Below are 23220 nucleotides of genomic sequence, written 5' to 3' on the forward strand. Positions count from 1 at the left end.
TTTCTGTACTTACCACATCCTCCAACCACACCTGTGTCTCCCTGCTTAGTGACTGTGGTGAGGACTGGCCTTGGGAGGGGTGCCATCGTATCCCAGGAACTGTGGACAGTTTCAAAGAAGCAAAGGCTAACTGGAAGACAGAAAGACTCGGTGCGTCCTAAAAGGGACATAGGAGAGTAGGAAGGAAGAGAGCTATAGATGGTAGAAGAAGAGGAGAGGCCATAGCAGGATAACCCCCCGACACAGCTCAGTCCAGGGATGTGGGTCAGGGTTTTACAGCCCTCCTCCTCCCTTGGCTACCCTGCCTCTTCTTTCCCCGTGTCTCTCCTTCCTTTTCATATCTCTTTTAACTCCTGAAGTATTTGTTAGTGGAAATCTTATTTAGCAGTAGCTGTAGTTACAGATGTGAAAATATTTATTGCAAACACATCTTAAATAAACCAATGTAAGAATTTTTTTTTTACAAGTGGGTATGAAAACAGCTCAAGGAAAGACAAAACCAATTTTCAAGATACATTGAAGATGGAGTGTAGCTCCAAAGCGATGACGCCTGGGCTGTCCAGGGCTGTGTGCTTATCACAGCAGCACTGTGCACAGCAGCCAGGAGGGAAACAACCTGTGTCCACTGGCTGATTGACGAGTGGGCAGAGACACCCAACATGGAATAGCGTTCCTTTCTAAAAAGGAAGACATCAACACAGGCAGCATCGGCACGGCTGAGCCCTGAGAACCCGGAGGCTATTTGACTCCTCCAAACTCCCAGAGATGAAGTGGGATGGTGGGTGCTGGCTAGAGAAGCTGGAGCCAGAGTTCAGGGAGGACGGCGTCTCATCTGTATACGATGGAAGAAATTCTGTGGGTGATGGTGACGGCTGTAGTCATGTGATTGCATGCCTACTGCTGAACTGTAGGCCTAGAGCTGGTTAGGAGGGCAAACTGGACAGTCTATCTTACCATGGTTTCCAAAGTTCCATGACATAGGTGCGTCTTCTCATTTCAGGAAGGGTTACTCCTACATGCCTTGGTTTTTGGAATTCTGGGGGTTTACTCTACCTAATTGTTTTCAGTCAAAAACAACCTTTATTCCTTTTTAAAACCTTCCATGCATTCTTGTCATATATGCTTGGAACATGTGCTTTCTGGGCTGGAATGCTCTGACTCTCATGAGCCTGGCCCTATTGCCCTTTTTGGTTGGTAGTTTACTCCTCCTCCTCCTCTTCTTCCCCCCTCCTCTTCCTCCTCCTCTTCTTCCTCTTCCTCCCCTCCTCCTCTTCCTCCCCTCCTCTTCTTCCTCCTCTTCTTCCCCTCCTCCTCCTCTTCCTCCTCTTCTTTCTCCTCCTCTTCCTCTTCCTCCTCCTCCTTTATCATCATTAGCATCAGGAGCTGTTGCTATGGTCATAACAGCAGCTGTAGCAAGTGACACTTTTTTGTGGGAGGGAAGTGTGGAGAGAAGCTTCCAGCATGGCCTCTTTTTGATGGTTCTTAGCTTCATTCTTTGTTAATCTGTTCATGGTTTTCTCTCCCTTCATGACTTTAAACAACCATAATTCACCATCATCTTGGCTCTCCTCTCTCTTCTGTCAATCCTCTTGACCCTTCCCTTGGCTGTCCATTTTGCACTGATATATGCCGTCTCCTAGGCCTTCCCTATACACTTCTGGAAAGAGGTGGACACTGTGTGGGAACTTGGAGATAAAGTCAGTGAGTGGCTTGCATTTGAAGGGGGTAGCCTGTCTCCTTATCCCACCAAAGCCGTGTTCTGACCCACAACATCTACAGTCATGACAGCTTTCCAGCATGAAGCTCAGAGGAGAAGCTCACAGGCCAGTGGGCCAAACTCCACAAATTACCTGAATATCCTATCAGTGGTGAGAAGGATTTATTTATTTATAGTGGAGACAGAGTCTCATTCTGTAGCCCAGGCTAGCCTGAAACTTACTGTATAACTCAGGTTTGTCTTGATCTCTCAGTAATCCCCTTGCCTTAACTTTACAAGGGCAAAGCACCTCCAGCGCTGTCTCTGGAGGTCTCTGTCTCTGGATATTTTTCAAATGACAAAACCCTGGTGGGTAGGGAATGAGGCAGAGAGATTGTCCATGAGCTCTGCTTGTTCCACAGACTGTCTGATAAGCAGAAGTTTAGAAAATCTCTCAGCTTCTACCACACTGCATGTTCTATTGGGGAGGGGGGGGGGAGCAGAGCCTGACCAGACAGAGCAATGGACTCACTTTCTTATTAAATCATTTAATAAATGATAAAAAAAATTCTGCACAAAAAACTTCTCAAGAAACAGTACTTTAAAAGCATTTTAACTGAGATGTTAAAGGGTTTATAAAAATAAGTTTAAGCCGTGGGCTTGGCGGCTCATGCCTGGGAACTCAGAGATTGGGAGAGGGGCAGGAAAATTGCCCTGGGTTCTAGGCCAGCCAGGGTTATATTCTGATGCGTTCCTCAAACAATCAAAACCCAAGCTTTAAAGCCAAAGTCCCCTTGACAGTGACAAAGTTTGCCTTTGTATGGATGCCAGGCAGGGACAGAGATCAGCAGAGCCCTCTCTGTTCATAGTAAAACCTCGCATGTGGCGAGGGGCGTTATTCACACCTTGGGGAGACACCCGCCTGCCCCTCCTGAACAGCATTTCGTTGTTGTGGTTGTTGTTTTTCCCTAAACCCTATGAGAGACCCTCCCCCCCCCGCCCCCCAAGAATTTTGAAGCTGTTAAAGCAGTGGTTCTCAACCTATGGGTCACGACCCCTTTGGGGGAGGTCCCATCAAATACTCTGCATATAATACATATTGCCTTTCATAACAGCAACAAAACTATTATGAAGTAGCAATGAAATAATGCTATGGTCGGGGTCAACACAACACAGGAACTGTGTACTAAAGGGTTGCAGCCGTAGGAAGGTTGAGAATCGCTGCTCTAAGGACTGGGGTCACTGGGGCACCAGTTGGCTGAGAGCCTGGGTCTATCTCACTGCTTCTGCAGGTCTGACATAGACGCTGGTCCACTTGGACGCTGTAAGGTCATTTAGGAAGCCCTCCCCTGGGGTTCTGCTGGGCGTCGATCTGAGACCACCCCACCACCGTGTGAGAGACCCTCTTTCCCCTGTTTTCAGAAGAGGTGGCCCCTCTGCCCAGGCTCAACCCACAGGGCCCAGGAGGACGGCAGCTCCTCCCATGGGTGCTCAGAGCCTTTCCAGAACATGAGCCTCCTCCAGCAGTGGAAACCCGCTCTCGGGCTCCTGTTCCGCTCTCGCCCACAGGATGGCAGCCCGAGCGCTGGAGGAGAGCGAGAGTGTCGGTTAATTTCACAGAAAATTAGAGCCAGTAATGCTGTTTCCAATTTGAAAACAGAAGTCTGAGGTTTTCTCTAGAGACGACTTGTCTTCACCATCCCGATTGCCACAGGAAAAGAAAGTGCGGCTGACAGTGGGCGGCTCCAGGGCTGGCGTGGACTGGAGCTTCTGCTGGCCTGTGAACATTCTGTTTCTGGAGGGCCCTGCCTTAGGAGTCTGGACCACACTGTTCAAATTCATATCCAGGAGGCAGCCCCCTTCCCAAAGATGTCTCTGGAGTTCTGCGCCAGCTCCCGAGAGCTGCCTCTTGACCTGATGAAGTCTCACTGTCTCAGCTCCTGCTGGCTGGAGACTGTGGCCTGGCGGCTCTCTCTTACGGGGCGGCACAAGTTTGGGACAAGCCTCCAACAGCTGCTTGGTATTCTGTTCCTGAAGGGGAATGATGAACCCCCATCATGGTCACCCTTGTCCACATCAGCACCCTGAGTGGCGCTTTAACCTCAGTCTTTTGCATTTCAGAACACCAACAGAGGTACCTACATCCCCAGCCCATTGAAAACAGAGACTCTGCAGGATTGAGTGGACACCACCCTGTGGGAAGCACTTCTGAGTCTCTACCAGTGCTTAGGGACAGGGGACAGAGTCAGCTTCCTTAAGAGCACAGGCTGCCATTGCTTTTGTAGGTCAGAAGTGCCTGGGGACACTGTCCAGTGTCCAGTCCCCAACAGGGAGTAAAACTGTTGAAGCTCAGCCGATCACAGGAAGACATAGAGGTGATTGCTGAGGTGGTGAGGGGCTGTAATGGCTGCCTCGGTGCCACATTTTAAACCATGCACAGCTCGGGTCTCTGCATGCAGCAGAACTAACCAACCTGGCCTTTTGGGCTGTGAGCTTGCCCCTTGGAACTACCAGGGTCCGTGTTGGTGCTTGTAAGCTGATTGCTGCATGCCTTACAGGATGAGCCTAGAGACAATCTTAGCTTTAGAAGCCACGAGCAGTGGAGCAGTCCAAACTTGCTGTTAGGCAGAAAGAGATGCTTGGTTGCCCGGATTCAAGTCTGCTGGGCAGTGAGGACATGTCCCTGCTATGGGAGGGAATGGTAAACAGAGCCCTGTGTGTGTGGCTCTGTCTTCTGACCCTGACACCACAGGAGGCTCAGGAAGTCCTCTGTCCTTTCCTGGAGAGGAAGTGGTCACACGGGCAATGGCTTTAGGGCACAGTGGTTTCTCTAGCTGTTCTCTTCCCTTCATGAGGTCGCCTTCTCACTCTTCAGAGGAGAGGCCATTTCTGAAGGCGGTGAGCACTTAGAGGGAGAGCCAAAGGTTCGCCAGCCTCATTCTCTCAGGGCCCAACCTTTGAGTGGGATTTGGCCTGGGATTAGAGTCAAGAGATTGCTGTCTTTTGAAGGCTGTCATCATCAACTAGTCTGTTTAGTTTTGGGGTAGTAAGGGCACTTGTACCCCAATAAAAGGGGAAATATAGCAACATGGTATGCTGTGGGTACCCAGGAAGGCATGTATTGGATAACTCAGTTCCTTAAAGAATACAGGAATAGGGCAGCCTGTGAGGGGAGGGGTATGTAGAAGTCAGCATGGGGGTGGGGACCCTGGGGATGTGGAGGGGCTTGGCTGTGGTTAATGCTGGGAACTCTAGGGGTTCTGACAAGATTGAGATGAACTCCAGGGTGGCTGAAGAGAGGGGTTGGGGGAGAGGATTAGGGTCCATCCTTCTCACCACGCCCTCTGTCATCCAGCGCTGGGAGGTCTTAGGGTTAAGGAGGTACTGGGTGGAGGAGCCCATGGTCCTGGTGTCTGTGAGATGTTAGTAGGCATGGACCAGGCAGGACTACCCGGGCAAGAGTCCTGGCACCGCAGGCCAGGGAGGAACCCAGGCTCTGTAGCTGGCTCCAACCCTACCAGGGCTCATTTTACAGATGAGAACCTTGCAAGCAGCTTTTGCTCCTGGCCTGGGAATTCGTGCTGCCACGCAGATGTCCCAGTTGCGTGTATCTTTGAATTAAAAAGAATTAGCTGCTGCATATGGGGGAGTCGCAAAAGATACTTTTATTTCCCTTAAATAACTTTTTAGTAAAAATCAGCCTCTTCATCTGGCTACTCTCTTCCTGACTATGATGTTTATTTGGCTTAGAATATTTAAATTGGGTGGCAGAAAAGAAAACAACCTTGTCTAATCACAAAATGGTAGGTTTAGTGATCATCATTTTATACAACACTGGAAATGTTAACCCTGACCCTACACTGTGGGCACATCCTCCTTCCCCTTGACATCTGCAAACGAGAATGCTGAGAGCTGACATCTCTGGGTGTGTGTGTGTGTGATGTGTATATGTGTGTATATGTATGTGTGTATATGTATGTGTGTGTATGTATGTATGTATGCATGTATGTGTATATATGTATGCATGTGTGGTGTGTGTATGCATGTATGTGTGGTGTGTGTATGTGTGTGTATGTGTGTGTATATGTATGTATGTGGTATGTGTATGTATGTGTGTATGTGTGTATATGTATGCATGTGTGGTGTGTGTATGTGTGTGTATATGTATGTATGTGGTATGTGTATGTATGTGTGTGTATATGTATGTATGTGGTATGTGTATGTATGTATGTGTGTATGTATGTATGTATGTGTGTATATGTATGTATGTGGTATGTGTGTATGTGTGCATATGTATGTATATGTGTGTGAGAGAGAGATGGGGAAGAAGAGGGAAGAGGAGAGAGAGAGAGAGAGAGAGAGAGAGAGAGAGAGAGAGCACTATAGTGATCACCAGCTGTCTGTGGAACAAAGGCTGCGGCTGCGGGGCATCTTCCTATACCTTGGGGCTCATAACTTTCTCAAGAATGCACCTGTTTCCTGGGGCCCCACCTATTTCCTTGGGATATTCCCATTCTTTCAAGATTCCCTAGGGATCCTACCTATGTCCTGGGGACCCACCTCCCAAGGGCTGAGAATCCCAACGTGCTAAACCTGAAACACAAGCTGCCTGTGGGCTTACAGCCCCCATTCCCTGGGGATCCACCATTCCTCCAGGGAATAATCACCGCTGTCACTTCTCTGTTCATCCCTCCACGACTCCTCCCTGCCACTTGTTGGCCCTGGAGTGGCATAAGGCGAACGCCAGGCTCGCAGTCACCCTTCTCTTGGTAGAGTTCCTTCTTCACAAGGACACTGAGAAGTTGTCTCCCCGGCCTGTGGTCCAGATGCCCAGCCAGCCTGTTCTTCAGATTCAGTTTCCTCAGCAGAGCAGACTGTGGTTTGCTTTGTTTTGTTTTGTTTTTTTTTTATCATAATGGTCATTGAGAAGGGAAGATTGAAGAGTGTGTCTGATATTGACCTCGGCATCATTCATAACCATCACCCTTATTTTTTCATTGATTGTCAACTTGATGGGCTCTGGAATCCTGTAAGAAACAAGCCTCAAGCATCCCTGGGAGGGATTATGTAGATTAGCTTAGTTGAGATGGGAAGACTTCCTTTCACTGTGGGAGGCACCAGACTGTGGGATGGTAGCCTGAACTGAACACAATGAGGGACGTGAGTTCAGTTGCTCTGTGCTTAGACATAATGTGACCAGCTGCCACATGGACCCACCACCACACTGTCCCTATCACGATAGACTCTACCCTTGAATGCCTGCCCCCAGATAAACACCTTCCTTAAGAGGCTCTTATCAGATGTTTGTCTCTGTCCACATATCAGGCATTGGGATGCCCAGCTCGGACACAGCCAGGGTTACCACTGTCAGGGTTGGAGTATTTGGATTCTCAGCCCTTGGCAAGCCTCACTCACACTCTTGGCCACTCAGAGTGACTGAGGCCTGGTGTCTCTTCCCTGGAGCTCCTCACAGCTCTGTGTGGCTCTGTGACCTCCGCTTTCACCGTTTCTGCCCCAGCCACTTTCCAGAGCTCCTTATCCGCCCTCATCCTGTTTCTTCCTGTTGCTACTGCTGCTGAACCCGGGTGGAGGCCACTGTCACCTCAGCCCTGCTGCTGTTAGGCTGCTGTGTTCCTGGTTCAGCTTGTTATAAATGATAAAGGCCAAAGGAAGTGGAGGAAAGATCACTCTAGACAAACCATTTTTTAAAGATTTATTTATTTATTATATGTAAGTACACCGTAGCTGTCTTCAGACACTCCAAAAAAGGGCATCAGATCTCATTATAGATGGTTGTGAGCCATCATTTGGTTGCTGGGATTTGAACCCACGACCTTCAGAAGAGCAGTCGGCACTCTTAACTGCTGAGCCATCTCTCCAGCCCCCTAGACAAACCTTTTATTAGGCCTAAAATTGTACATCAGGGTATGCAAAAGAGAGTGTTTCCTGGCCGGCTACAAGAGTGAATGGCCTGCTTATAGAGCCAGAAGAGGGTGTGGCAAGGCGTTGGTGCCAACCATGGCACATGCAATCCCTCATGCAAATGAAGGACTGTGTTTGCACCAGTCAGAGGCCTTTGCTGGGTCACTAGGGAAAGGGCCCCTCCTCTGGCCAGGGTGAAATGGCCATTTAGACTTTTCTGAGGCCCATCTTGCTTTGAATGCTGTTTCCAAGGCTACTCTGTCTGAAGTGTGTCTTCAGCAGAGGGAGTGGTGGTCTTCTGCAGCTGCAGAAGTGACCCCAAAGTGACTCTAGAGTGTCCACAGCAGCCTGGGTGTCACGAGGGCAATTTGGCTGGTAGTCAATATAGGGTGCGCTTGCTCATGGCTCCCTGCTGGTGGCTGCCAGGTATAAGGGAAAGGCCTGTCAAGGAATCAGCTCAGTCAGGGTTTCTACTGATACAATGAACCACCACAACAAAAGAGAACGTTGTGGAGGAAAGTGTTTATTTGGCTTACATGTTCATATCCTAACCTATCATTGGAGGAAGTCAAGACTGGAACTCAAGCAGGTCTGGAACCTGGAGACAGGAGCTGATGCAGAGGCCATAGAGGGATGTTACTTACTGGATTGCTTCCCCTGGCTTGCTCAGCTTGCTTTCTTATAGAACCCAGGACTACTAGCCCAGAGATAGCACTACCCCACAATGGGCCCTCCCACCCTTGATTACTAATTGAGAAAATGCCCCACAGCTGGATCTCGTGGAGGCATTTCCCTCAAGGGAGACTCCTTTCTCTAAGATGATTCTAGCTTGTGTCAAGTTGACACACAAAACCAGCCGATAGAACAGTTTCATCATTCACAAAAAGCATTAAGAAGGCATTTACAAATAGACTTACCGTTGACATGAGCCGTGCTCCAACCATGTTTAACAGTGCTCTCTGACAATGTATGCTCCCAGTGATCCAGAAAGAGGTATGTCCCTCTAATCTGCCTCCTAACACTCTTGTCTACCTGCTAACAACAAACGGTTTGAGGACAAGTGACTTTTTATTTTAATTTTCTATTTTTCATTTGCCAGACCCATGGTCTTCTGTAGTTGTTACGTGACTGGTTGGTTGAAGGATGAGAGGAGCAAGAAGGAACACATACAGGTGATTGAACATACTACCTGCATGTAATTGCACATACTACCTGTATGTAATTGCACATACTACCTGCATGTAGTTGAGTTCTTATAGAAAGAAAACCTGCTCTAAACACAGGAAGAGTCGATGTTCCATATCAACATCTGAAGAGACCTAACATTTGTTACCAAGGCTGCTCTGCAGATGTGACTTTTTTGGGCTACTCCATTGGGTTCCTACACCTACCATCTTATACCTACCACCCACCCAAACTTTATCCCGCCCTAGCCCCTTCCAAACCCTCAACACTAGGTAGGAGAGGAAGAAGGGTAGACTATCTCCTGCTGATTTAGGGTGTTGAGTTCCTTGGGACAAGTCCAATCTTTGTCATCAGGATAGCTAATTTCTTCTTCTCATCTCTTTGCTCACAACCCCTTGACAAACCGCAGCAACAGGAACCAGCAGCAGCAGGGGGAGCAGCAGCAACAGGAGGAGGAGCAGGGGGAGCAGCAGCAACAGGAGGAGGAGCAGGGGGGGCAGCAACAGGAGGAACAGCAGCAGCAGGGGAGCAGCAGCAGCAGGGGGAGCAGCAGCGGGGGAGCAGCAGGGGCAGGGGGAGCAGCAGCAGCAGGGGGAGCAGCAGCAGCAGCAGGGGGAGCAGCAGCAGCAGGGGGAGCAGCAGCAGCAGGGGGAGCAGCAGCAGCAGCAGGGGGAGCAGCAGCAGCAGGGGGAGCAGCAGCAGCAGCAGCAGGAGGAGCATCAGCAGCAGGGGGAGCAGCAGCAGCAGGGGGAGCAGCAGCAGCAGCAGGGGGAGCAGCAGCAGCAGGGGGAGCAGCAGCCTCCTTGGAAGGTGCATGTGGCCCCTCTCATGGCTCAAGCATTTATAACCTCTGAAAAGTTCCCAGAAATCCAAATTTCACATACTCACCCACTTGAAGAAACTATGTGCAGCTGGTAAAACCACATCCCTGCTGGAGCACAAGGCAAATCATAGTCACCTGCTATGAAGCAGCCTTTTATGTCGTACCTGGGATTAAAACAAAAACATATTCACATAACTGGGTTTTTAAAGAAACCACAATTCTCCCTACTCTGCTCCTCATGCCTTATTGAAATGCAGTATGAAGTTCCTTCCCCTGTAGTAGGGTTTATGTCCTTGGTAAACTGAGCTGTGTGCTTGGGTAGAGGCATGAAGGCATTGGGTTCCATCTACTGATCCTGCGGTGTCCAATTGTGTGGCAGTCACGCTGGCAGAAAGCAGGTCACTTAGAGAGAGCTGTGGTCAACTGGACCATATTAGCTTCTACTTTTAGAACTGGGTTTCTTGTGATGAATTCTTGCGCAACTTATCATACTTTTTATTTTAGATAGTTTACGCTTTATGAAGTTTATATCATAATGTTTACTTTTTTTTTAAAGAAAAGATTTAAAGTCTTAAGCAGAAACTTAGAACATAGAAGCCTTACCTTCCTACCAAGTTCCAAGATAATATAATTCTGTCAATATCTGGTGTCCCCTTGAACTCTATGAAGGTGACACCCCATGGTTCAGCAGCCTTTATGATGTAACTGTGCCATGGGAAGAGGAATAACGCGTAGTGATGTCCCATGTCGCATGCCCTAGGACCTCAGTGTATTCATGAAGCACGGTCACCAAATTACCTGCCCACCCCCCTCTTGGCTGTCTCTGGACCTGCAGGATTCTCCTGCTACAGCTAGGTGGGGGCCACTACATGTCGCTGCGGTTGTCCATTTGTGTTAAGGTTTATACCTTTCCTGAGTCTAAAAAGGACAAGGAGTTTACAATGCTGAGTCGATTGAGAGACACCATAGGTAAAACCCCAGGTATCAGAAAGCATGAGGCAAAGCTGGCAGAAGACAGAGTTTTGCACCGTGGTTTGACTTGGGTACACGTGTACCCTGTGAGTTCCCGAGGAACAGCGGATGACGTCATGCCCTACTCATGTCTCAATGGGGCTAGGACTGTTGTCTGAGAAGGGAGGGCTCCCTGAAGACTTCTGGAAAGGAGGCTGGGGCTCCAGAACCAGAGAGGCGCAGACCCAGGAGACATCTCCACAAGGAGAGTGAGCAGCATTCTCCCTCCATTCTCCCCTTGGTCTCCAACTTGCTGCCTAACGTTTACCTCTGCTTCTGAATGTGCAGCCCTGTTAACCTCAGGAGCTGGCAGGTAGCGAGAACGGGGAGGAAGTGCTCCAGGGATGCCCCTCGGGTGGGTGGGGTCACAAGTGCAACTGCATACTCTAGTGCGGACACTCTCACCTGGCCTCACACACACGAGGCTTTCACCAGAGTATCATAACCAGAAGCGGCATGGACTTCCAACGATAAACAGCACCTTGGATGGGAATCATGTTTTCAGGTTGGGGAGATAGCTAAGTTGGTAAGTCACTTTCTGCCAAATAACAATGACTTAAGTCCAAATGCCCAGCAATACATGTAAAGCAAGGACTGGTGCACATATGTAACTCCAGGACTGAACGATGGAGTCAGATAGATTCCCCTGAGCTTGCTGACCACCCTAGTCCAGCTCAGTGAGCTCTGGGTTCCGTGGGAGGCACTGCCTCAGAAATCAAGGTGGAGACTGACTGAAAACAGATGCCTGATGTTGACCTCTGACCTCCACATGGCACACGGACACACGGATATGTGCATTCACGCCCACATGAGAATGTGCATATTCATATGCCAGGCATGCCCACACAGTCAGAGGCTGTACTGCCATGGGGTTGTGATGGGGCTGTGTGAAAAGGGCACACCCAGCGTCCATATGGTGTGTACAGTGGCTCTACAATCAACTGTTAAACACTTGCCAGGCGCTGGGCCCTGTTGCAGGCACCTGTGTGTAGGATCTACATGGATCTCACAGACAGGTTCCCTTATTCCTCTTTGTGATGCTCAGGAGTCCAGTATTTTGAGAGAAGCCGTCTCACCCAAGTCTCTTCAGACCCTGGCTGATCTGACTTCACCATACACACATTCACACTCATACACACACATCATCATCATTATCACGCTCACACAATCAGAAGGGCATATATAAAGTGCCAACATTAGCCACATTTCCATGGATAACACCCAGTTTTTCTTTCTTCTATTTTTCGCGTGCTTTCCGGAGGTTGGATAATGTCCCTGCCCTATTTTTTTTCTAAGGAGAGGAAAAAGTGATTTAGTGGGAACGAGCATGAGAGGCTTATGGCTATGCAGTCTTCAGCTGGGTGCCTTTCCACCACCAAAGCCACAATGGTACATGTTTTAAGTGACCTTGATTCTCAATGGGTCAGATCTTGGGTGAAAATAGTCATTGGCCACTGCAGCATTTCCTGAGAGCGAAGGAGCGTGCCTGATGGGAGGCAAAAGGCCTCACATCTCCCGCTCACCACAGCCATCAGACCAGACCAGTGGTCAGCATGCCGCATCCGATGCCCTGTAGACACCAGCCCCTTCAAGAACTGATAACATGGGCTTCCCATAGCATGTAGGGCACCCATGAGGGGATGTGGTTTGTACTCAACTCATTCCAGGTCATCCTATTAAGAAAATAGGATTCTTGATTTTGTGTTTAGTTTTTAAGGTCACAGACACTTAAGGAAACCTTTCTTCTTTTCCAATGATCTGAACTTAGTGTTCTCTGATGAGAAAGGTCATAACCAGAGGCTTTACCCATGGCTTATAAAGGGAAGTTTGCTCGCAGAACGGCCTGGGTCTGGAACTGGTGCTCTGATGCCCTGAGCTTGCTGCTCATAGCACGCGTGCACAATAGTTCACATGCACTTGCAGGCATGTACACGCGCGCACACACACTGCACCCATCCATTGCATGTGACTGACTGTTCTCAGACCCAGTGAGTTTACTGGGTGAAAATCACCCCCAAGGTGTCACAAACAGCAAGCAGACACCAACTGCATCTTGACACAGTTCCCAGTTTTCCCAAGTGAAGGGTGAACCACAGGTAGAGCAGGGAGTCCGAGTCTCTGACTCAGCTCCACAGGCTGAGCCACACTGTCTCTCTTTCTACAACTTCCTCTATTTCCCGTTGGCTTACAGCGCCTGCCCTCACACCTTACACTGGGACGCTGAGGTACTGCTCAATGAATGTTCTGCGATTTGGGTGTGTGCCAGACCTGAGCTTCAGCTTAGATGGTGCTGATGCTGTGGGTACAATAGAGCCAAGGAATCCTGCTTGTTCCACACTGAAGAGCCTCAAGAAAGGATCTTCCTGCTCACAAATACCATTGGTGGATAGCCTTCTGGTTTTACATGCAGACCTCTTGGGATTCCTCCTTAAAACCCTTTGGTGATAAGGAGGTGGCTTTAGAAGGAGGCGCTCTTTGGTCCAGGACCCGCCGAACTTAGGAAATTAGTCTGAACAGGTGAGAGGGTGCGCCAGAGAACCTGACAGCTTCTGGAACAGGCAGAAGCACAGAGGCGCTGAGGCAGCACCCTGTGTGGGCCGGGGACAGCCGGCCACCTTCCGGACCAGAGGACAGGTGCCCGCCCGGCTGGGGAGGCGACCTAAGCCACAGCAGCAGCGGTCACCATCTTGGTCCGGGACCCGCCGAACTTAGGAAATTAGTCTGAACAGGTGAGAGGGTGCGCCAGAGAACCTGACAGCTTCTGGAACAGGCAGAAGCACAGAGGCGCTGAGGCAGCACCCTGTGTGGGCCGGGGACAGCCGGCCACCTTCCGGACCAGAGGACAGGTGCCCACCCGGCTGGGGAGGCGGCCTAAGCCACAGCAGCAGCGGTCGCCATCTTGGTCCCGGGACTCCAAGGAACTTAGGAATTTAGTCTGCTTAGGTGAGAGTCTGTACCACCTGGGAACTGCCAAAGCAACACAGTGTCTGAGAAAGGTCCTGTTTTGGGCCTTCTTCTTCGGCCAGGAGGAGGCCCAAATACAAGATATCTGCGCACCTTCCCTGTAAGAGAGCTTGCCAGCAGAGAGTGCTCTGAGCACTGAAACTCAGAGGAGAGAATCTGTCTCCCAGGTCTGCTGATAGACGGTAACAGAATCACCAGAAGAACAATCTCTAAACAGAGTCAACTATAACTACTAACTCCAGAGATTACCAGATGGCGAAAGGTAAACGGAGGAATCTTACTAACAGGAACCAAGACCACTCACCATCACCAGAACCCAGCACACCCACTTCGCCCAGTCCAGGGAACCCCAACACACCTGAGAACCTAGACCTAGATTTAAAAGCATATCTCATGATGATGGTAGAGGACATCAAGAAGGACTTTAATAAATCACTTAAAGAAATACAGGAGAACACTGCTAAAGAGTTACAAGTCCTTAAAGAAAAACAGGAAAACACAATCAAACAGGTAGAAGTCCTTACAGAAAAAGAGGAAAAAACATACAAACAGGTGATGGAAATGAACAAAACCATACTAGACCTAAAAAGGGAAGTAGACACAATAAAGAAAACTCAAAGCGAGGCAACACTAGAGATAGAAACCCTAGGAAAGAAATCTGGAACCATAGATTTGAGCATCAGCAACAGAATACAAGAGATGGAAGAGAGAATCTCAGGTGCAGAAGATTCCATAGAGAACATCGGCACAACAATCAAAGAAAATGGAAAATGCAAAAAGATCCTAACTCAAAATATCCAGGAAATCCAGGACACAATAAGAAGACCAAACGTACGGATAATAGGAGTGGATGAGAATGAAGATTTTCAACTCAAAGGTCCAGCAAACATCTTCAACAAAATTATTGAAGAAAACTTCCCAAATCTAAAGAATGAGATGCATATGAACATACAAGAAGCCTACAGAACTCCAAATAGACTGGACCAGAAAAGAAATTCCTCCCGACACATAATAATCAGAACATCAAATGCACTAAATAAAGATAGAATACTAAAAGCAGTAAGGGAAAAAGGTCAAGTAACATATAAAGGCAAGCCTATCAGAATTACACCAGATTTTTCACCAGAGACTATGAAAGCCAGAAGAGCCTGGACAGATGTTATACAGACACTAAGAGAACACAAACTGCAGCCCAGGCTACTATACCCAGCCAAACTCTCAATTATCATAGAGGGAGAAACCAAAGTATTCCACGACAAAACCAAATTCACGCATTATCTCTCCACGAATCCAGCCCTTCAAAGGATAATAGCAGAAAAAAACCAATACAAGAACGGGAACAACGCCCTAGAAAAAACAAGAAGGTAATCCCTCAACAAACCTAAAAGAAGACAGCCACAAGAACAGAATGCCACCTTTAACAACTAAAATAACAGGAAGCAACAATTACTTTTCCTTAATATCTCTTAACATCAATGGTCTCAACTCGCCAATAAAAAGACATAGACTAACAAACTGGCTACACAAACAAGACCCAACATTTTGCTGCTTACAGGAAACTCATCTCAGAGAAAAAGATAGACACTACCTCAGAATGAAAGGCTGGAAAACAATTTTCCAAGCAAATGGTATGAAGAAACAAGCAGGAGTAGCCATCCTAATATCTGATAAGATTGACTTCCAACCCAAAGTCATCAAAAAAGACAAGGAGGGACACTTCATTCTCATCAAAGGTAAAATCCTCCAAGAGGAACTCTCAATTCTGAATATCTATGCTCCAAATACAAGAGCAGCCACATTCACTAAAGAAACTTTAGTAAAGCTCAAAGCACACATTGCGCCTCACACAATAATAGTGGGAGACTTCAACACACCACTTTCACCAATGGACAGATCGTGGAAACAGAAACTAAACAGGGACACACTGAAACTAACAGAAGTGATGAAACAAATGGATCTGACAGATATCTACAGAACATTTTATCCTAAAACAAAAGGATATACCTTCTTCTCAGCACCTCATGGTACCTTCTCCAAAATTGACCACATAATAGGTCACAAATCAGGCCTCAACAGATTCAAAAATATTGAAATTGTCCCATGTATCCTATCAGATCACCATGCACTAAGGCTGATCTTCAATAACAAAATAAATAACAGAAAGCCAACATTCACATGGAAACTGAACAACACTCTTCTCAATGATACCTTGGTCAAGGAAGGAATAAAGAAAGAAATTAAAGACTTTTTAGAGTTTAATGAAAATGAAGCCACAACGTACCCAAACCTTTGGGACACAATGAAAGCATTTCTAAGAGGGAAACTCATAGCTCTGAGTGCCTCCATGAAGAAACGGGAGAGAGCACATACTAGCAGCTTGACAACACATCTAAAAGCTCTAGAAAAAAAGGAAGCAAATTCACCCAAGAGGAGTAGACGGCAGGAAATAATCAAACTCAGGGGTGAAATCAACCAAGTGGAAACAAGAAGAACTATTCAAAGAATTAACCAAACGAGGAGTTGGTTCTTTGAGAAAATCAACAAGATAGATAAACCCTTAGCTACACTCACTAAAGGGCACAGGGACAAAATCCTAATTAACAAAATCAGAAATGAAAAGGGAGACATAACAACAGATCCTGAAGAAATCCAAAACACCATCAGATCCTTCTACAAAAGGCTATACTCAACAAAACTGGAAAACCTGGACGAAATGGACAAATTTCTGGACAGATACCAGGTACCAAAGTTGAATCAGGATCAAGTTGACCTTCTAAACAGTCCCATATCCCCTAAAGAAATAGAAGCAGTTATTAATAGTCTCCCAGCCAAAAAAAGCCCAGGACCAGACGGGTTTAGTGCAGAGTTCTATCAGACCTTCAAAGAAGATCTAACTCCAGTTCTGCACAAACTTTTTCACAAGATAGAAGTAGAAGGTATTCTACCCAACTCATTTTATGAAGCCACTATTACTCTGATACCTAAACCACAGAAAGATCCAACAAAGATAGAGAACTTCAGACCAATTTCTCTTATGAACATCGATGCAAAAATCCTTAATAAAATTCTCGCTAACCGAATCCAAGAACACATTAAAGCAATCATCCATCCTGACCAAGTAGGTTTTATTCCAGGGATGCAGGGATGGTTTAATATACGAAAATCCATCAATGTAATCCATTATATAAACAAACTCAAAGACAAAAACCACATGATCATCTCGTTAGATGCAGAAAAAGCATTTGACAAGATCCAACACCCATTCATGATAAAAGTTCTGGAAAGATCAGGAATTCAAGGCCAATACCTAAACATGATAAAAGCAATCTACAGCAAACCAGTAGCCAACATCAAAGTAAATGGAGAGAAGCTGGAAGCAATCCCACTAAAATCAGGGACTAGACAAGGCTGCCCACTTTCTCCCTACCTTTTCAACATAGTACTTGAAGTATTAGCCAGAGCAATTCGACAACAAAAGGAGATCAAGGGGATACAAATTGGAAAAGAGGAAGTCAAAATATCACTTTTTGCAGATGATATGATAGTATATATAAGTGACCCTAAAAATTCCAACAGAGAACTCCTAAACCTGATAAACAGCTTCGGTGAAGTAGCTGGATATAAAATTAACTCAAACAAGTCAATGGCCTTTCTCTACACAAAGAATAAACAGGCTGAGAAAGAAATTAGGGAAACAACACCCTTCTCAATAGCCACAAATAATATAAAATATCTCGGCGTGACTCTAACGAAGGAAGTGAAAGATCTGTATGATAAAAACTTCAAGTCCCTGAAGAAAGAAATTAAAGAAGATCTCAGAAGATGGAAAGATCTCCCATGCTCATGGATTGGCAGGACCAACATTGTAAAAATGGCTATCTTGCCAAAAGCAATCTACAGATTCAATGCAATCCCCATTAAAATTCCAACTCAATTCTTCAACGAATTAGAAGGAGCAATTTGCAAATTCATCTGGAATAACAAAAAACCTAGGATAGCAAAAACTCTTCTCAAGGATAAAAGAACCTCTGGTGGAATCACCATGCCTGACCTAAAGCTTTACTACAGAGCAATTGTGATAAAAACTGCATGGTACTGGTATAGAGACAGACAAGTGGACCAATGGAATAGAATTGAAGACCCAGAAATGAACCCACACACCTATGGTCACTTGATCTTCGACAAGGGAGCCAAAACCATCCAGTGGAAGAAAGACAGCATTTTCAACAATTGGTGCTGGCACAACTGGTTGTTATCATGTAGAAGAATGCGAATCGATCCATACTTATCTCCTTGTACTAAGGTCAAATCTAAGTGGATCAAGGAACTTCACATAAAACCAGAGACACTGAAACTTATAGAGGAGAAAGTGGGGAAAAGCCTTGAAGATATGGGCACAGGGGAAAAATTCCTGAACAGAACAGCAATGGCTTGTGCTGTAAGATCGAGAATTGACAAATGGGACCTAATGAAACTCCAAAGTTTCTGCAAGGCAAAAGACACTGTCTATAAGACAAAAAGACCACCAACAGACTGGGAAAGGATCTTTACCTATCCTAAATCAGATAGGGGACTAATATCCAACATATATAAAGAACTCAAGAAGGTGGACCTCAGAAAATCAAATAACCCCCTTAAAAAATGGGGCTCAGAACTGAACAAAGAATTCTCACCTGAGGAATACCGAATGGCAGAGAAGCACCTGAAAAAATGTTCAACATCCTTAATCATCAGGGAAATGCAAATCAAAACAACCCTGAGATTCCACCTCACACCAGTGAGAATGGCTAAGATCAAAAATTCAGGTGACAGCAGATGCTGGCGAGGATGTGGAGAAAGAGGAACACTCCTCCATTGTTGGTGGGATTGCAGGCTTGTACAACCACTCTGGAAATCAGTCTGGCGGTTCCTCAGAAAATTGGACATAGTACTACCGGAGGATCCAGCAATACCTCTCCTGGGCATATATCCAGAAGAAGCCCCAACTGGTAAGAAGGACACATGCTCCACTATGTTCATAGCAGCCTTATTTATAATAGCCAGAAACTGGAAAGAACCCAGATGCCCCTCAACAGAGGAATGGATACAGAAAATGTGGTACATCTACACAATGGAGTACTACTCAGCTATTAAAAAGAATGAATTTATGAAATTCCTAGCCAAATGGATGGACCTGGAGAGCATCATCCTGAGTGAGGTAACACAATCACAAAGGAACTCACACAATATGTACTCACTGATAAGTGGATACTAGCCCAAAACCTAGGATACCCACTGTATTAGTCAGGGTTCTCTAGAGTCACAGAACTTATGGATAGTCTCTAGATAATAAAGGAATTTATTGATGACTTACAGTCGGCAGCTCAATTCCCAACAATCGTTCAGTCACAGCTGTGAATGGAAGTCCAAGGATCTAGCAGTTACTCAGTCTCACGCAGCAAGCAGGCGAAGGAGCAGGAGCAAGAGCTAGACTCCCTTCTTCCAATGTCCTTATATTGTCTCCAGCAAAAGGTGTAGCCCAGATTAAAGGTGTGTTCCACCACACCTTTAATCCCAGATGAAAGGCATAGCCCAGATTAAAGGTGTGTTCCTTAACTCGGAGATTCAATCTTCTGGAATCCATAGCCACTATGGCTCAAGATCTTCAAACCAAGATCCAGATAAGGATCTCCAAGCCTCCAGATAAGGGTCACTGGTGAGCCTTCCAATTCCGGATTGTAGTTCATTCCAAATATTGTCAAGTTGACAACCAGGAATAGCCACTACAATCCACCCCTTGTCAACTTGACACAAATAATATCTCATGTTCACATGAAACAATAACAAGGTTGTAAATACGCCTAACATGATATAACTATCCCTCGTACAATCGCAAACGCATTAGTAAATTTACAATGGGCATTCATATTACTTTATAATCCTCGTTTCTGCAACTGGTTACGTGGCCTTAATTGGTATTTATAACTACCTTCCTCTACTACCCATTCTGTATTTCCTTCACCTTCAGCCAGCACCTCAGCAGGTCTTGGCTCTTTTCCTGGAGGATTGACCCATACCTTCATTCCTGATGGGTCTGCGTCCTTTGTCATCCTGCTTGGATTAGGCTGTTGTAGTTTCCCATTGACTTTAATCACAGGACATGGTAGTACTAAGAGACGCCCTAAGGGATCTCCTGCACTCCAGACATAATCTTGCTTACCATCATTGTGAAGAGGTAATCCAATTTCCCCATGGTAATCTGGATCTATCACCCCTCCTAACACTGTTATTCCTTTTTTAGCCTGTTGGTTTAAGGGCATTAGAAGCCCAAAATGACCAGGGGGAAGTCTGAGCTTCCAGTTCAATGAAATGTTTGTTGTAGCTCCTGGTAGGAGCACTCCCCTCTCTGGAGCCAAAACTTCTAAGCCAGCAGAACCTAGAGTTATGGGGACAGGAAGCAAAAATTTTCCTAGAGGGTCACTAGGAGTGATAGTAAGTGGAACTATTCCGTTTTCCACCCCTTGATTCCTGGACCCATGAATCCTGGCTATGGGTGAAACTGTACCATATATCGAGCGCTGATTCAAAGCATATACTGCCTTCTGAAGAACTCTGCCCCAGCCTTCCAAGCTGTTACCACCTAATTGGCGCTGTAACTGCGTCTTCAAAAGGCCATTCCATCTTTCTATCAGCCCAGCTGCTTCAGGATGATGGGGAATGTGGTAAGACCAGTGAATTCCATGATCGTGAGCCCACTGTCGTACTTCTCTGGCTGTGAAATGAGTTCCTTGGTCAGAAGCAATACTGTGTGGAATACCATGACGATAGATGAGGCATTCTGTCAGTCCGTGAATGGTGGTTTTAGCAGAGGCATTACGTGCAGGAAAGGCAAATCCATAACCAGAATAAGTATCTACTCCAGTAAGAACAAAACGCTGTCCTTTCCACGAAGGAAGTGGTCCAATGTAGTCAACCTGCCACCAGGTTGCTGGCTGGTCACCTCGAGGAATGGTGCCATATCTGGGGCTCAGTGTTGGTTTCTGCTGTTGGCAGATCTGGCAATCAGCAGCAGCTGTAGCCAGGTCAGCCTTGGTGAGTGGAAGCCCATGTTGCTGAGCCCAAGCATAACCTCCATCTCGACCACCATGGCCACTTTGTTCATGTGCCCATTGAGCAATGACAGGGATGGCTGGGGAGAGAGGCTGATTGTCCACAGAACGGGTCATCTTATCCACTTGATTATTGAACTCCTCCTCAGCTGAAGTCACCTTTTGGTGAGCATTTACATGGGACACAAATATCTTCACATCCTTTGCCCATTTGGAGAGATCTATCCACATACTTCTTCCCCAGATGTCTTTCTCACCAATTTTCCAATTGTGATCTTTCCAAGTCCCTGACCATCCAGCCAATCCATTGGCTACAGCCCATGAGTCAGTGTATAATCGTACATCTGGCCATTTCTTCTTGCAAACAAACTGTAATACCATGTGTACTGCCCGAAGTTCTGCCCACTGTGAAGATTTCCCTTCACCTGTGTCTTTCAAGGTTGTCCCAGAAAGGGGTTGTAATGCTGCAGCTGTCCACTTCTGGGTGGTGCCTGCATAACGTGCAGAGCCATCAGTAAACCAGGCTCTAGTCTTCTCCTCTTCGGTCAGTTGATCATAGGGAACACCCCATGAGGCTATAGGTGCATGCTTGGCAGCAGATGGCATTGTAACAGGAGTGGAAACCATAGGCATTTGAGCAACTTCTTCATGTAACTTGCTTGTGCCTTCAGGACCTGCTCTGGCCCGATCACGTATATACCACTTCCATTTGATAATAGACTGCTGCTGTGCACGTCCCACTTTATGACTTGCAGGGTCTGATAGTACCCAGCTCATGATGGGTAGTTCAGGTCGCATAGTGACTTGGTGTCCTATTGTCAGACGTTCAGTTTCCACTAAGGCCCAATAGCAGGCCAAGAGCTGTTTTTCAAAGGGAGAATAGTTGTCTGCAGATGATGGTAGAGCTTTGCTCCAAAATCCCAAAGGCCTTCTCTGTGATTCACCTACAGGGGCCTGCCAGAGGCTCCAAACAGCATCTCTATCAGCCACAGATACCTCAAGTACCATCGGGTCTGCTGGGTCATATGGTCCAAGTGGTAGAGCAGCCTGCACAGCAGCCTGGACCTGTTGAAGGGCCTTCTCCTGTTCCAGGCCCCACACAAAGCTAGCAGCTTTCCGAGTCACTTGGTAAATAGGCCTAAGTAACACACCCAAGTGAGGGATGTGTTGTCTCCAGAATCCAAATAGGCCCACTAAACGTTGTGCTTCTTTCTTGGTTGTAGGAGGGGCCAGGTGCAATAACTTATCTTTCACCTTAGAAGGAATATCTCTGCACGCCCCACACCACTGGACTCCTAAGAATTTCACTGAGGTAGATGGTCCTTGAATTTTGGTTGGATTTATTTCCCATCCTCTGATACGCATATGTGTTACCAATGAGTCCAAAGTGGTTGCTACTTCCTGCTCACTTGGTCCAATCAGCATAATGTCATCAATATAGTGCACCAATGTGATATTTTGTGGAAGATCCAAACGATCAAGATCCCTTCTAACTAAATTATGACACAGGGCAGGAGAGTTAATATATCCTTGAGGCAAAACTGTGAAGGTATACTGTTGGCCTTGCCAACTGAAAGCAAATTGCTTCTGGTGGTCCTTATGGACAGGTACTGAGAAGAAGGCATTTGCCAGATCAATAGCCGCATACCAGGTGCCAGGAGATGTGTTAATTTGCTCAAGTAACGAAACTACATCTGGTACAGCAGCTGCAATTGGAGTTACTACCTGATTTAGTTTTCGATAATCAACTGTCATTCTCCATGATCCATCTGTTTTCTGCACTGGCCAGATAGGAGAGTTAAACGGAGATGTGGTGGGAACCACCACCCCTGCGTCTTTCAAGTCCTTGATAGTGGCAGTAATTTCTGCAATGCCTCCAGGAATAGGATACTGTTTTTGATTCACTATTTTCTTTGGCAAAGGCAACTCTAAAGGCTTCCATTTGGCCTTTCCAACCATAATAGCCCTCACTCTACAGTTCAGGGAACCAATATGAGAATTCTGCCAATTTCTGAGTATATCTATCCCAATTATACATTCTGGAACTGGGGAAATCACCACAGGATGTGTCCGGGGACCTACTGGACCTACTGTGAGTCGGACATCAGTCAAAACTCCATTAATCACCTGCCCTCCATAAGCCCCTACTTTAACTGGAGGGCCACAATGTTTCTTGGGATCCCCTGGGATCAGTGTCAACTCAGAACCAGTATCCAGCAGACCCCGAAAAGTCTGATTATTTCCTTTTCCCCAGTGTACAGTTACCCTTGTAAAAGGCCGTAGGTCCCTCTGGGGAAGAACTGGAGAAAGGGTAACAGCAAAACCTTTGAGTGTCTTATCAAGATCCTTCCTCAGAGGAACCTGGCCACCCCTTCATTCAAGGGGTTCCGGATCTGCAAACTGTCTCAAGTCTGGAAATTGATTCACTGGCCGAGATTGCTGTTTACCACGATCTAATGTAGCCTTTCTTTCATTTGTTTGAGAATTTTTCTGCTTATACAGATCAAACAAATATGCAGTAGGCTTCCTAT

The 23220-nt window shown here is 46.6% G+C and overlaps 1 long non-coding RNA gene across 6 annotated transcripts in view; it reads right to left on the bottom strand.

Annotated features, from left to right (window-relative positions):
* Positions 1–7513: 7513 nt before the first annotated feature.
* Positions 7514–23220, bottom strand: part of Gm30020 — a 28030-nt gene continuing 12323 nt past the window's right edge. For 3 of the 6 annotated variants that reach the window (XR_877602.3, XR_877604.3, XR_386387.3), the window contains 3 exons: positions 9692–9790; positions 8536–8653; positions 7514–8059 (listed from right to left, as the gene is read on the bottom strand). This is a non-coding gene — a long non-coding RNA (predicted gene, 30020). The remainder of the gene's footprint in view (positions 8060–8535; positions 8654–9691; positions 9791–23220) is intronic. The other 3 variants (XR_001782538.2, XR_001782537.2, XR_877603.3) reach the window with 3 other exon arrangements.

Source organism: Mus musculus, chromosome 18 (assembly GCF_000001635.26).
Source record: "Mus musculus strain C57BL/6J chromosome 18, GRCm38.p6 C57BL/6J".
In the NCBI taxonomy this organism is placed as follows: domain Eukaryota; kingdom Metazoa; phylum Chordata; class Mammalia; order Rodentia; family Muridae; genus Mus; species Mus musculus.